This window comes from Meles meles, chromosome 12 (assembly GCF_922984935.1).
Source record: "Meles meles chromosome 12, mMelMel3.1 paternal haplotype, whole genome shotgun sequence".
Classification (NCBI taxonomy): domain Eukaryota; kingdom Metazoa; phylum Chordata; class Mammalia; order Carnivora; family Mustelidae; genus Meles; species Meles meles.
In genome coordinates this window covers 74,286,307-74,301,727 of record NC_060077.1, presented here as the reverse complement: position 1 = coordinate 74,301,727, position 15,421 = coordinate 74,286,307, and the positions used below count along the sequence as shown (strand labels likewise).

Below are 15,421 nucleotides of genomic sequence, written 5' to 3'. Positions count from 1 at the left end.
GTGATGTTATTACTGGGGGACAGCGTATTTCAGGCTGACTGTCTGGGCTTTGATAAAAATGTCCATTTCCCTTACTGACTGTTACTATAAAGATTACCTTTAAATATTCCTTTATATGTCCTTATCAGTATTCATAAGTATACACTGTTCTGGCCTCCATGGTTACCTTTGATAATATTAATATTACCTTTGATATTAATATTAATTAATATTACCTTTGATAATATTAATCTCAACCCTAAGATACCTCACTCTCTCATAAGAAACCAAGGATCATGCACTTTATAATGCCTGCTGTCCCTTTAACCAGATTCTCATAGGAGACTGAATGGAAGAATATGAACTGCTTTTGCTGTGACCCAAAGCTCTATGCAGTTTAATGCTACCATTAGTAGGAAAAGAAATAGTAGAGCTGTAAAAAAGTTAGAGACTAGAAGACTAGAATTTAAAGAGAAAAAAAGGGGGGGAGAAGGAGAGAGGAAAAGCAGACAGATGAGGATAGAATGAAAACAGTCCTCGATATATGGGACTCCCTCAGATGCCCCCAAATATCTACAACATTTGTGACAATTTTGCCAAACATCGACTTTTTTCCTGTGGACTCAGGAGACCCAAAGCCTCATTTCCTCTAAGGCCCTCTGGTGTGCAAATATTTCCAGTAGATGGGCATCTATTTTATTAACTGCTCAGCTCTGGTCCTCTGTTCTCTGGACATTACCCCTTTCCTACTACACACCTCCTGCCTTTAGGGCTATGGGCATTGGGGAGGGTATGTGCTATCGTGAGTGCTGTGAAGTGTGTAAACCTGGCGATTCACAGACCTGTACCCCTGGAGATAAAAATACATTATATGTTTATTAAAAAAAAAAAATTGGAAGGGGAGGCGAACCATAAGAGACTATGGACTCTGAAAAACAACCTGAGGGTTTTGAAGGGTCAGGGGTGGGAGGTTGGGGGAACAGGTGGTGGGTAATAGGGAGGGCACGTTTTGCATGGAGCTCTGGGTGTTGTGCAAAAACAATGAATACTGTTACGCTGAAAAAATAAATAAAATGGAAAAAAAAAAAAAAAAGGAGATTACCACCTGCCTATAGACCAAACCATGCAAATTCCCTCTTCAAAGTATAGTTGAATATCCTTAGTGGTACTAAGCAAAGTTTGATTTGATTATTAAAAATGTCATCACATTTAAGTTTTAAATGTTGCTTTGGAATGTACAGTGATATTTTCAGTTTTTGAGTATGCTGTTAAGTGCCTGCTTAAGTGGTAAAAAATAAGAGAGAATTCTATATAAACTATACTCTTGAAATGTTTTCTCAGAGAACATCCCACGTAAAAGTCTAACGCACCAACACCAGACTGAACATCCCAATCAAAATTCTTCACCACAGTTAATGTGAAATACTCCTACAAGTCCAGAGAGTCATAATGAAAGTGAAGAAGAATAGTACTCTGAAATATTAATTGATTTCTCCCACCGCCCCCATGACCTTTTGATCCTTTCTGAGTTTGGCTAGCTAGGGAGTTAAACATTCATTAACTCAAGGAAGGGATGTTTCAGGTAAAAGCAAAGAAAAGGATTTGGAGTTTCAATAGTCTAGAAACTCAAGGGACTCTGGACAGAGGGGGAAAAAAAACAAATACACAAAAGATAATTAGTCTCTTTCTCACACTCACTACTGGATAGTGCTTCTCCATTGGGTTGGGAAGAACAGAAAATTGGAGGACAAGAGAAGCTAAGTTCCAACCTTGTCTACCTGTCTACAATGTCCTCAGTACATTGCTCAAGGCTGAATAGTCAGTAGACCTGAAGAGGCCATTAGGTTATTAAAGAAGGATAATGCGGTAGCTGCCTTTACTGATCACAGTCAGACAACCAGCTAGAAAAATGGCAGTTTGAATGCTGGAACACAGAGATGACCACACCAAAGTGACTATCCAAGCTTCCCAACCTTGGCCTTGGCAATATGTAAATCTTGCCTTCTTTCCACCCCAGGGTGAGTAGAGATTGCTTTCATTGTCAGTAAGATAAAGCTCATTTCAAAAGAGTAATTAGATCAGATATATGAAAGAAAGCTTCATTTTTGTAAACTCCGTGGTTGTGGACTGAGGTTTGCATGCAGTACTTGTGTAATGATTAAAATTAATAATTTATGGGATTTGTGTGTCAGCCATAATAATACCCATGAGATGAGAACTATTATTATTTTATTACTGTGATTGGGTGGGCTATAAAAACAGTATTTCTGGGTTCATGGGGAAATGGTAAGTGTTTTTATGAATAAGAAGGTAAAGAGGATGAACACAGGAAGAGATCCATTTTGAAAATTCAGAGGGCTCAGCTCAAATACTGGGTTCCAATGCAATGTTTTGACTGGGGTGTAATTGAGAATATAGAGCTACATCTTCCTTAAAGCAAACACCACACGTAAAAATCTGTGTTCAAAAGAATGATAAATATGTGTCTTCATTTTGCAGAAAGATTTATAGTATCAATATGTCAAGTAACATGATAGTTACGCATCTATCTAATATTGGATAGTTAAACCATCTGACATTTTGAAAAGAATTAATCTAGTCATAACTTGTTGTGTTCAAATTTATTGCACAAAGAGCTCTATACCTGTATTCAAGCTAATAACAAACATTATTAAATAATTCTGATGAGTGACACCATAATAAAATATCTCTAATAATTTAAGTGCCATTTGATAAATGGGAAAGATATGGAAAATATCCCAAGTTTTTATAAAATATCACTTTCAACATCTTAAATTGGGATCAGTCAGGTGCATAATTTTGGCTACTTAAGAAAGAATTTAAGGTTCCTATTATACTACTAGCATATAATGGGACATCTGCTTAGAAAGATAAACATCAATTAATGCATGCCAATTTCAAGAATTCTAAATGTTGGTTCATTAAGCAAAATAATAATAATAACAATAATAATAATGCTTATATTTAACTCAGCTGTTATAACCAACAGGTGCACAGTAATTTACAATTAATTAAATAGATGATTAATACAAATTATCTCTTCTACCTCTTTCACATTTCTATTGGTGGGAAACACTGAATTTAAAAAGACTGAAGGTCAACTCAGCTTTTGTTTGCTCGCTATATAAGATACATATAATACTATATACATATACATACATATATACATATAAATACTAAATACATATAAATACTATATAAGATACAACTATATTTACCTATTATGACTACAGCTGAAAATAGAGGGTACTCCAAATGGCTATAATATTTTGGAGGCTCTGGAAGTGATTTTCTATCAGACCATTGCAATCCTATCTCACAAGTTGATAAAATATTTATTTACACTTTACAGATGAAAGTTCAGCAGAAATGTGATAAGGCAATGAGTAATATGTAAAGCCAGAAATCAAAAAACTTCTTTTTCCAACCCAGAACATATTATCATAGGTTGTCTTAACTCCATAAGTATTTAACAGCTGGATAAAATGAGTCAGTCTCCCCTATAGTAATCAGTGGTTTTATCCACTGTTTGTTTCTTTTGTTTTTTCCCTCAAGAAAATTTGGATATAAAGCCTGGGTCTGTCTATCACTGTCCACTGGAGGATGCCCAGTTGTTCTGTTATCACTCACTAGCCATTAGCATCAGTGTGTAAAATGTGGATGGTCTCTTCCTATTAGGCAAAGTCCTTATGAGGTTAAAATTATATGATAAATTTACAAGTACTTGAGAAAAAAAGGTGTTTTATTAGCCAGAGTATTACTATGTTGTAATTATAGATCCACTTTCTGTTTGACAATATTTACTCATCCAGACTACATAATTTGCTTACCTTGGGACTAATTAAAAAGTCTTCAGGGCTTAGCACATTGTCATGTTCTCTTTGTTAGAAGAACAGACTCATCAGCTTTCTCTTTATTTTTATTTTGCAGTCATCACTATGATCAGGGGAGGAGGTGGAATATTGGAGGCCTAGCAGCCACAGACATGGTAGTAACAGAAAACACAAAAAGTGTCAGTTCATTTTGAGTGTTTGCTAACTAGGGTGAATAACTTTGTGCAGAACCATTCTCCCAATGAACCTTTTTTCTAAGATGGAAAGTCATAGCATATATATATATATATATATATATATATTTTTTTTTTTCCCTAAGTACCTGGGGAAATGCTGGCTTTAAAAATGTTGAATCAATTTCCTTTTTTTTTTTAACAATAAAAGCATCAAAACTTATCTCTCAATAACTGCTTTAAAATAAGTCAAGACTCATCACAAGGGATCAGAAAGGTTAACAAATCCATTTAAGTGCTGTATAAATAAACATTGACTGTGAACTCAAAATGACAGAACCACAAACATTTTTGTTAATTTTGTTAACCACAAACAATATTTGTTAATAATCATGAAGTGCCTATGATATGCTGAGCCCTTTGGTGAATTTTCTCACTTACTCACACTCATATTAAAGACCCTGGAAAGAGATGCCACTCCATTTACCAGTTTACGAACGAGAAGCTGTATTTGTAAAACTTGCGAAGGTCACCTAGGCCATGAGTGGGAGAAACCAGATTCAGACCCAGTGAGCATAATTACAGACTTAATTTCATAAGTGCTTTGTATACTGCCTCAGTTTTCTTACCATTTTCCAGAATGAGAGGAAATCCTGTTACAGAGATCTTGCAGAGGAATGAGTGTATCTTTGGGTGGGGAGGGACGACAAGGAATGTTACAAAGCACCATCTATATAGTTCAGAATTCAACAAATGGTAACTTTATTAGGTCATATAGGTTAACTGTCATGGAATTAGAAGCTATTTTTGGCATACAAAATCACTAATTGATCACAAGAGACGCTTTTTAATTCAAGGGAAAGGAAAGAAAGAAAAGAAAAAGAGCCAACAAGGGAGAAGCAATGCTATATGAATCAGTTTCTGTCTCCGTCTCTCTTGTAATGATTATCTGAGTCGCAATAGGATTACAACCATTTATAAAGACTATTCCACATTGTCGTCATATTTAAAGTGTCCATATGAATCATCTCTTATTTCAAGGAAAATAAATCTTTCTGGCATTGTAGCTTGGAAAGGGAAGAGAGTTGTCGTAATCTAAGTAGTATTTATAAGAGAAAGGCTATCAGAAACAAATATTTTGGGAGAAATGAGACACAATGAAGAAATGATGATGCATCCAAGTATTTAAAGGGAGAACAGACTCATTCTGGGTGACCACAGAATGCAGAATAAAGTCAGTACTTGGAAGACAGAAAAGTCAGTTTTTATTTTGTTAACTTAAATAATTTCTTAAAGTTAGTGCCACCTCAAAAACTTCAACAAAGACAAAACCTTACAGGATACATTCTAGGGATGCATTTCATTTGATCATAAAAACAAACAAACAAACAAACAAACAAAACAACAAAAAAGAACCACCCCAGGATAAATAAAATTCACTCTCCTAAATAAGCATGGTATTCAAGAAGATATTGAAGGTATAATTATGTATATTATAATGTAAATACAGCAAGAATACCACGTATCTATCAAAGGGAATCTGGGAATCTATCAAAGTTGTACTTAGGAAAAACAGTCATAGTCTTGAATGTCCACATTTTATAGGAAAGCATAAATAAACCATCTTAAAGTTTAACTCAAAAGTTAACAAAAACAACAATAAAGAGGACTGAAGGAAACAATGAAGGAATGTGAAGGTGGCAGAAAACATAATGAACCTACAGAAAAGGAAGGAAATTGAAGAATCAACAGTTAAATCAAGAGTGAGAGCGTGGCATGTTAGATGCACCAAAAGCAAATGGAAGAAGAGAGGTGAGGGAACCAAAAAAATGCTAAGAAAGCATCCTTAGGACCCTATAAATATCAGCATCATAAAGTTCGTGTTTAGATACAAAAATATAAATCACAAAACTGTTGTAAGAAATACAAAAAGTAAAGAAATTGAGAAAAACATCAATGTTTTCCTGCAAAAATGCTGCCTAACCCAACCATCGCTATCTCTACAAGTGACTTACTTCCAATTTCAAGAAACAGATGATATTATGTGAATTAAATTGTTGTAGGGTAAGAAAAAGATGGAAAACTTCTCAATGTATCTAATCAAACTAGCATAAACTTGAAAATATCAGGGTGATAATTAAAATGAATAAATTTTTAAAATTATATATGAAAACTGATGCAAAAAGTATTTATCACCAAAAATACAAGGATGGTTTCAAGTTAAGAAAAAAGAATATGATCATTTCAGAAGACATAAAAATGCATTATTTTAAGGATTTCTAGTAAATTAAAGAAAAACTATCATGATTAAAAAGGAAAACTTTTCGTAAATGAACAGACAAAATTCTTTAATGACAGAGTATTAGAAGCAGTCCCACTGAAACCAAGCAAAGGTAAAAGACCGCAGATAGTTGGTTTGCTCTTAGTGTAATCGGTACCTTAAAGCATTAACCAGAGGTAAGGTGATGGGTTGCTAAAAAGAACCGGAAGGGATTCAAGCGTGGGCTGGGAGTTCAGTTGCTGGAAAACTCAGTATCAAATGGTGGAGGCGGGGGTGTCATCAAAGATAAAGAGAAAATGTGATCTGATCTCAAGTCATGTGGTTTTCTGCCTCAGGTGTGCAGCTGTGTGACTTGAGGCAGAACACTGATAGTCTCTGGTCCCGGCTTAGGGGATAGTTGAGAAATCATTTATATATTATGCATTACGTCAGAGTGGTTTTGAGAATAACATTACTTATTGAGTAATTTAGAGCTTAGTAATTTAGAGCTTTTGACAAACTACAATGGACTGTATCAATCCTTGTTGATGCTAGTGTTACTGTTACTGAACTAGAGAGACCTTTATGGTATTTCCCATCAGTATGGATTCTCTGAGGCCTATTCATTGCTAAGCTATGACAGTCTCTATATTCACTATAAACAGTGGATTTATTCAGCGGCATTACTAAAACTAGGAACCAGATCTCCATGCCTCCAGGTAGGTTCACCAGAGTTCATTGACTTTGGTATGTGGTCTTCTAGAAAAAGGGGAGAACCTAATCGCCCTATATGTTTTTCTAGGCCTTTATGGTCAAGAACAAGATATAGAAGAAAGACAAATAGAACTCTATCAGCTTAAAATGCCCAGGAAACCATGATCTGGGTTGCACTTTTTTTAAAGTGAGTAATATAGGATTTGGAATAATCACAATCTTTTAGATAAGCTCTGGTGACTGAAAGAGATAAGAAAAATTCTTTCAAGGATGGGATGTCATTAGGCAAAGATTAGAAAAAAACCTGACAGATTTTTATGACTTCTTCAAAATTTGCCTTTAAAGAAAGAGTAGGCATGGTAGGAGGATTGCCCAGATCTAAGTTAAAAAACCACACTACGTTTTCTAATGTGAAAGGGGATTTTAATAGGATATAACCAAGTGTTAAATTGTAGGACTGGGGAAAAAATTTGATTTCCCAGCAAAGAGATGAAAAGTTGACAATGTTTCTTTTTTATATAACACAGTTTTTAAATGATGCCTAAGAAGACTGTGTCCTTAGAGGGAACATGGATAAAACATAAAAGATTAAAGAAGTGTTTTTTTATATTACAGTAAAATAAAAGAAAATGTTGTATTGATGTTACTGGGCTATTTTTTCTCCTTTTTTTTCTAATTTTCTCACTTATGTTTATGTGTTAATATTAAAATAAGATAATTAAATGTCAATAACTTCATCAACCTTTCATAAAAACTTAACATATATCCTCCATAGGTAAGTGGGGGAAGGAGGGAACATCAGGGTTTCAAAATTTCTAGATATTATTCAATTAACTCATTAAATCCTATGACCTATTACCCTGAAAAGTTATCCTCTAAACAGCTGAATCTCAGAAAATCATTCCTGAACAAGGGAGCTATTCTAGTTATGAACATTATAAAGATTTTTTTCTTAAACAAAAAGTAAGCTATTTATATCCTGTACTCAGTTTTAATTTATTCCATCAAGAAAGATACATTTTATAGTTTAACTCTGCAATATGGATGTTCTTTATATAAGATAGTTTCTGTCTATTTAATCTCTAATTCTCCAATCTAAATGTCTTTATTTCCCACAAATAGCATGGTTTTCATTTATAACCAACTGTCTATGGCAAGACATTCTAAAATGTTGTGGAGTAAAACATCCTAAAGCGCCTGGGTGGCTCAGTGGTTTAGGCCGCTGCCTTCGGCTTGGGTCGTGATCTCAGGGTCCTGGGATCGAGTCCCGCGTCGGGCTCTCTGCTAGGCACGGAGCCTGCTTCCCTCTCACTCTCTCTGCCTGCCTCTCTGCCTACTTGTGATCTCTCTCTGTCAAATAAATAAATAAAATCTTAAAAAAAAAATCCTAAAGCTTGGCATCAGAGGGAAATATTAGAATCTCATTTTGGAATAGGAATGCCATAAATAAGGACTGGCGTTCCCCTACTCCTGGGAACTACACTTCCATATCACCAGTTCAACCTGATGTGTATGAGATGGCTGCAGCCCCAGTGACATCACACCAGCCATTAACAAACAGGGAAGGGCCAAGCGAAGAGCCCTGAAGCAAGCAATCCTTTCAGTTATTATCAGTTCACCACTCTTTCCTTTCAGGTTATACTCAAGCATCATTCAATGTTCACTTTATCAGCCCACTGTCTTCATTTTTTTTCTGAAAGATAACATGAGATATTTGAGGGGGCTGGGAGTTGGGGGGGGAGTTTTCTAAAGAAATTTCTAGATCTCCCAGCCTACTAATATAATTTAAAAATGACAGGAGACTTATTTTGAATAGCTTGTTTTTCATGAAACTTCATCTGCTCCAGGTGACCCCTCAGTAAATATTCACACATCATTTGTTGATTATGTCTTTCCAAAAGTGTTATCCAGACTAAGGCCAAACTCATAGGTCATAGGTTGAAATTCTTCATCTTTTGTGAGAAATCAAGACTTCTTTAAAGAATTGACCTTCTCTGTGATGTTTTAAATTTTTAGTACAAGTAGCATGAGTTCATATATTACTTATATAAACAAAAAAAAAGTACTTAAAGAGAAGAAAAATCTATAATGATAATTTTCCCGTACTTCTGTGAAAATAATGGATAAAAGAAAGGAGATAGGAGAGTAGAGTGGTTTATTTTTCACATAGTAAACTACAGGAAATGGTTGGTGTCATTAACTACAAAAAGACACACCAAGCTTATACTTATTAAGAAAAACTGCAATCCCTTTACAAACTGCTGATAAAAATTTAACATTTCACACTTACATATTTCACAAGGCTTAGGAATTTTAAATTAGACTGGTAGTTACAATGTTGTTATGACTCAAAAGCTTTATCAAAGGACTAAAAATTTACTAGAGACCAGTTGTAATGGAATAGCCCTTGATTTAGCTGCCAGGGATTACTGGGTCTTCTTTGTGGAGTCAAAGATTTCTTTCCCATTACCCATGATTCATTGGATGATACTTTTGCTCATCTTCCTCCTCCTTCATTACTTTGATGAGCTGTTTAGCTTGTGGGCAGTTTCCCTTGACTAATGTATGGGAAAAACATTTGAAAAATGCTAAGAGCTATGCAAATGCAATGAATTAACAGTAACTTCACAGATTATCCTCATAAAATACTCCTTTGGAATTTTAGAATGGAAATGTACTTTTGAGATTACGAAGGAGGCAAACAAAGGTCCAGATTGGTGAAATGGCCTGCGCAAAGTCGTCCCCCCAAAGTATAAAAGATCTATTCCTCCCAATTCTTAAGAGTTTTCTTGCTATTAACTATGTGATTCTTATCTTTTGTATATCTCTTGTAAAACTCTTTGTAATTAACTCTTTTAAGAAAAAAATATCATCTCTTTCTTTTAAAACAGGTAGACATGATGGGCTCAAGGCACAGATGAAATATTTCACTCATAGAATAATTTTCTGATAGTCTATCCTTTCCAATCTAAGTATGTTTTGCTCTATTCCCTACCTGCTCCCTAATCAAGTCACAGTTATTGATTCCACCCATCTAATCATTAAAACATCCCTCTAAATGTATTCATCTGAATGATAGTGGATACATCACATATAAATGCACATTTTAGACTCAATTTATAGGTTAGCAGTTGTAAAGTAATTTTACTATCTAGATGAACAGTTGGAATTTGGGGCATCTGCAGTTGGTATAGTAAAGGTTGATCCAACCCAGTACAACTCTATAGATACTATGACATAGCCATTGTCAAATCAATTCACAGATGAGTGAGGATTTTGAAGTGCCGTTGGGAAAACCCTAGGGACATCATTGCCGTAGTGCCTCATAAGCTTTATATTGTCACTGCACATCCATTGTAAAAATCAAAATATCAGAAATGACAAAAAAAAAAAGTTGCTGAAAGTCACTCAGTTGGTCAGTGCAAACCACACTTCAAATAGAGTTTTGACTAGCTCCAGGTTCTAAATTTTTGAGTTTGGTAACATATTGCCAAATCCTGGAGTGTAGTAGAAGAATTCTATAAAACAAACAAACTTACTTTACCTTAGAAAAGATCTACAACTGGAGGGAATTAGGCTAAGTGAAGTAAGTCAGCCAGAGAAAGAATTTTCATATGGTTTTATTCATATGTGGAACATAAGCAATACCACAGAAGAGTATAGGGGAAGGGAGGGAAATCCAAAGGAGTAGAAATCAGGGAGGGAGAGGAACCATGAGAGACTATGGACCTGGGAAACAAATAGAGGTTTTTGGAGAGGGAGGGAAGGGGTGACAGGGTGATGGGTAGTAAGGAGGGCACATGCTGTGATGAGCACTGGGTGTTATCCATAACTAATGAATCATTGAACACTATGTCAAAAACTGATGATGTACTATACACTGGCTAACTGAACATAAAAAAAATGGTATTAAAGATCAACCTGCTTGTAATACAATGTATCTTCCCAAAATTCCTGAAATTATTTTTCCCAAAGGATTTTCTGTGGTTATGTCAACAGCTTTCTCATGAACCAGTAAAAACTTCTATAGTGCTCGACAGTAATCAGCATGGTGCATTACTTATTAAAGAAAAACTAGAAAGAAAGGGATGGAAACACAGTGGAATTTAACTAGAATCTTCAAGTGTAAGGAATATGTAGTGGTATATTGATAAAATGTATAACAACAAGCTCTCAAAACAAAAAGCAGATTGATAGTTTTAGCCAGTTTATGTTATATAAATACTCCCTTCATTGCTTATTTTCAACTTTCAAGGTGATGCCATTTAATGTGAACTTGGGAAGAGAGGTACATGCTCATTCAGCTCTCAAGAGCTAGAACAGACAATAGTGTAAAATTTCATGTTTTGAATTGTTTCTTTATGAAAATCTAAGGAGAGAGTTTAAAGAAACTATTATACAAGTGGTAAATATAAACATTCCTTTAACTTGATTGTGTTTTCATAGCAGAAGACATAGCATTATTTTCTTATAATCGCTGTAATGGTTTATTCCTAGAAAATGTGTTATAAGTCTGTTTTTACTCTTTTATTGATTTAACAAATTCTTGAATTTTTTTTTTAAATGAAAAGCAGGACTCTGAAAACTAGCCTGTTGTGGTCATTTTTTGCAATTTCACGGGACACACCTCTAAGAATATCTCTCTTTCATATTTGCTCCCAAAATTATATGATAGCTTAACTATTTGTAATTTTTCTTGGAGTACAAAGACTAACAATGAATCTGAGTATTTAAAAGATACTTTTTAATCTTTTATTAATTTTTCCTATATAAACTTTTAATGTTTTTAGATAGAATATTTTTCTTGCAACAGTTGTTTGAAAGGCAGACAGTGATTTCCATGAAATCCCTTTTCCTTAACTCTGGCAAAGGATATTATAATCCAATATATATTTAAACTCATTTACTCTTTAATATTTAATTTATTTACTCTTTAATCTATTAACATGAATTATCTTGTTAAGTTAAAATATTGGGACAGGGAATTTATTTCTTAGAGTGTTAAAGAAAGGAATTACATTATTCTTTCTTTTTTTTTTTTTCCAACCTCAGGATTTCCTATAGTCATCAAATTTGAATCTCACAAATTAAGCACACCAGGAAAGGTTTATCAATAAACGTTCAGCTTACTAATGATTTTTACAAACCTCTACATAATGTAGTTGAGTAGTTCTACCAACTACTAATGAAAAAAAAATCTGCATCTTAGTGACACTTTCTCATATTTTTACTCATATCACTATAATACTTTTCAAATAAGTTTATAGTTCCTAGTTTTCACAAAGGCTTTCATAATTTTGCTATTGTCCCTTCTTAGTGAACATGTAATAGTGTCTAAGATTTACTGAATGTTCCCTATATTCCAGGCACTGTTCTAAGTACTTTGTAATTATTAATTCTTAGCTCTTAAAAGCAATCTCAGGAGAGAGTATTATCAGCTTTATTTTACTGATAAGGAAAGTGAAACAAGTTCACAGAACTAATAAGTGGAAGATCAGGGATCAAGCTAGATATTGTGCCTCTAAAGCTTATGTTCCTAATCTATCTTTTAATAAGAATATCCAATTTTAGCTTAGCCCTTTTTAAAACCTATTATTATAAGTTTATACTCATGCTAAATTCTTGATATTTGTGTTTATTTTCCTTAAGAATATTCTCAAATGTATGTATTAAAATAAATAAAAAGCTTTTGAACTAAAAAAACATTTAGATAAATTTAGGTGCTGGGATGCATTAATGCACATATGAAAAAAGACCGAAATATTATTCCTATTAATATTACCTGGAAATAGCTGAAAAATTATACCCTTTCCACTATTTAAATTGCAACTTAATTACTGAAACAAATTTTGGGAATTTTAGCCAAATATGCCAAGCAGTTATGTGTAGGTGAAACCAGGGTTTTTGACTCAAGTTCAGATAAAGCCAAATGCAGCCAAATGCTTGCTTTCCCCAAAACACTAATTAAGGTTTTCCAGAATTGTGCAATATCCATCAAGTCATCCAACTTTATTTTCTTTATCAGGCTAGCCTACAACTAGAATTAATGGTGAAGAGCTTTATTTCCCTCGATTATAGTAACACCTGCAACAACATGGTCTGATTAAAGCCATCAATTGAACTTCAAAATTAGTCAGTTGAGTTCATCAGTGGGGAATGCTCCAGTAAATAACCACACAACTTCTTATCCTATTCTCCATGGAAATCCTTCCTTCAAAGCATATATGTGCAAGATTATTTAGAATAACAATTGTCTGCTCAATACTTCCCCACAGAGGATGCTGGAAGGGGTATGGTATTTCAGTTTCCACTATGTCTTTCACCCTCTCTTGACTTCTCGGCTCACCAGATACATAATAGAACAAGATATAATAATAGTCATTAACAGACACATTTGATGCTCTCTGCGCAAGCATTCACTCACAGCTCATTCACTTCAATTGCTTTATAGAAAACCCTCCAATTCATGTTCTACATTACTATGTTTTCAGCTTTAGAAGAATTTACAATTTTCAAAGGTTAGAGAGAACCCTTCACACAACAAGAGAGGAAGACCACCCAGCTGAGTATTCCCCCTTTGCCCCCGAATGGCCAATCTTCACCTTCTTCACTCTGATCTGTGCAACCAGAGGCTGACCTTTAGGACAGTCCCTACCAGCTGCCTTGTGGTAAGGCTTCCAATGAGTTCAGCAATGGGAAGAACCAGAGGGAGGAGGAAGAAAGGGATGTTTTTCTCCCTGTTCCCTGGTTTGTAAGCCATAGCTGGTTGGTTATGTCTCTACCAATATCCCCTCATCAGGTGGCCAGAGAACTCTCACTCCAAATTCTATAACCTGGTCCTTCTTTTGCCTCCACTAGCCTAGAGGAGGTAATGAACTAAGGCTAAGGGCTCTGTATTCTCTCTTATAGCCGAAACCATCCCCACCTTTGTTTAAACGGTCCCTTTATTAAATTTGACTCAATTCCCAGCCAAAGACGTCAGGCTCTTGACTTATTCATACCCTTCTAAATGGGAAATTTGTTGTCACCTGAAAAGTTTTTAAAAGCCAAGATGCACGAAGACACAATTAAGGTATTTGTTACAGTTTTCTCTTTGCCTCAATAGATATTGACAGGTGTTCACCCAAGGCTAATTAGATTTCATTAACATTTACATTGAGGGTTAAGAACTAATAAGGAGTTTGGAGCATACCATATTGATTAGGAATAGTATGTGACCTTTCTCTTTTTGATTATTGCTGGTTCTAAATAACTTTTGCTACAGATTTCAATTTTGAAGAAACCCCTCATAAGCTTGATCAATAACATGTCTACTAGTTTATAAATATGTTAATTTAAGTGATAGAAATTCTATTACATTTTAAGAGCAATTCACGGAAATATCTATATTTTACTACTGTCTCCCTAGTGCTATAATATGGTTCAATTTTAGATTTATAGGGGAAAACTTGAATTTTTTTAAAGTGCTGATTATGAATGATGATCTGTAGCCAAATTCAAGTTTTGTCTTTTTTGGCACAAATTACCCTAAAATATATATTAAGGTTCTTTTTTTTTTTTCATTTTATTTTGAAGTTTTCATATAAAAATATAAATTCCTGGGTTCTCTTGAAAACTTAGGTTGATAATGGTCCACAACCCAGTAGGGCAAATTGACATGGGCCTGGGTAGTAGTGGCATTTCTTAAGTGTGAATCTATCAGTGCCCCACAGTCTCCATCATTCTGTTTCTTACGACTCTGATTCACTTTTAGTTTTACCTGCATAGAGCCACAATCTTTGTAGTTTGTAATTCTAATATCCAGGAAACTTTATTCTCTTGAATATGTTATTGAAAACTGCACTTAACATTTCCCTGTGTCCAAAGTAGGGGTCAGTAAAGGCTCTTTTCTGTTAAAGGCCAGGGAGTAAATATTTTAAGCTTTGCAAGCCATAGTGTTTCCGCTTTGTTGTTGTAGCATACAAGCAGCCATAGATAACATGCAAACAAATGAACATGGCTGAAATCCAATAAAACTTTATTTTAAAGAACAAGTGGTGGGCTAAATTTGATCCACAGTCCATAGTTTCCAAATCTCTGGTGTAAGAAATCAGAGAATCTGTAATATATCATGGCAAAGATACTATATCATATGGTAGGAATTTCATCTGTGGATTTGATGTTTTATCAACAAGAAAAAGGAAGATTTAAGGATGAAGGAAGTGGATAAGGCTGGTGTGCATAACCATTAGGAGTATGTAGATCCCAAGAACAAAGAAATGACAAACTAGGGGCGCCTGGGTGGCTCAGTGGGTTAAGCCGCTGCCTTCGGCTCAGGTCATGATCTCAGGGTCCTGGGATCGAGTCCGCATCGGGCTCTCTGCTCAGCGGGGAGCCTGCTTCCCTCTCTCTCTCTCTCTGCCTGCCTCTCTGCCTTGTTGTGATTTCTCTCTGTCAAAAAA

At 34.8% G+C, this 15,421-nt stretch overlaps 1 protein-coding gene across 1 annotated transcript in view; it reads right to left on the bottom strand.

The window, feature by feature from the left end:
* The window catches only part of DCC (DCC netrin 1 receptor), a 1,182,017-nt gene that overhangs the window by 509,617 nt on the left and 656,979 nt on the right, over positions 1-15,421 (bottom strand). The window lies entirely within an intron of this gene.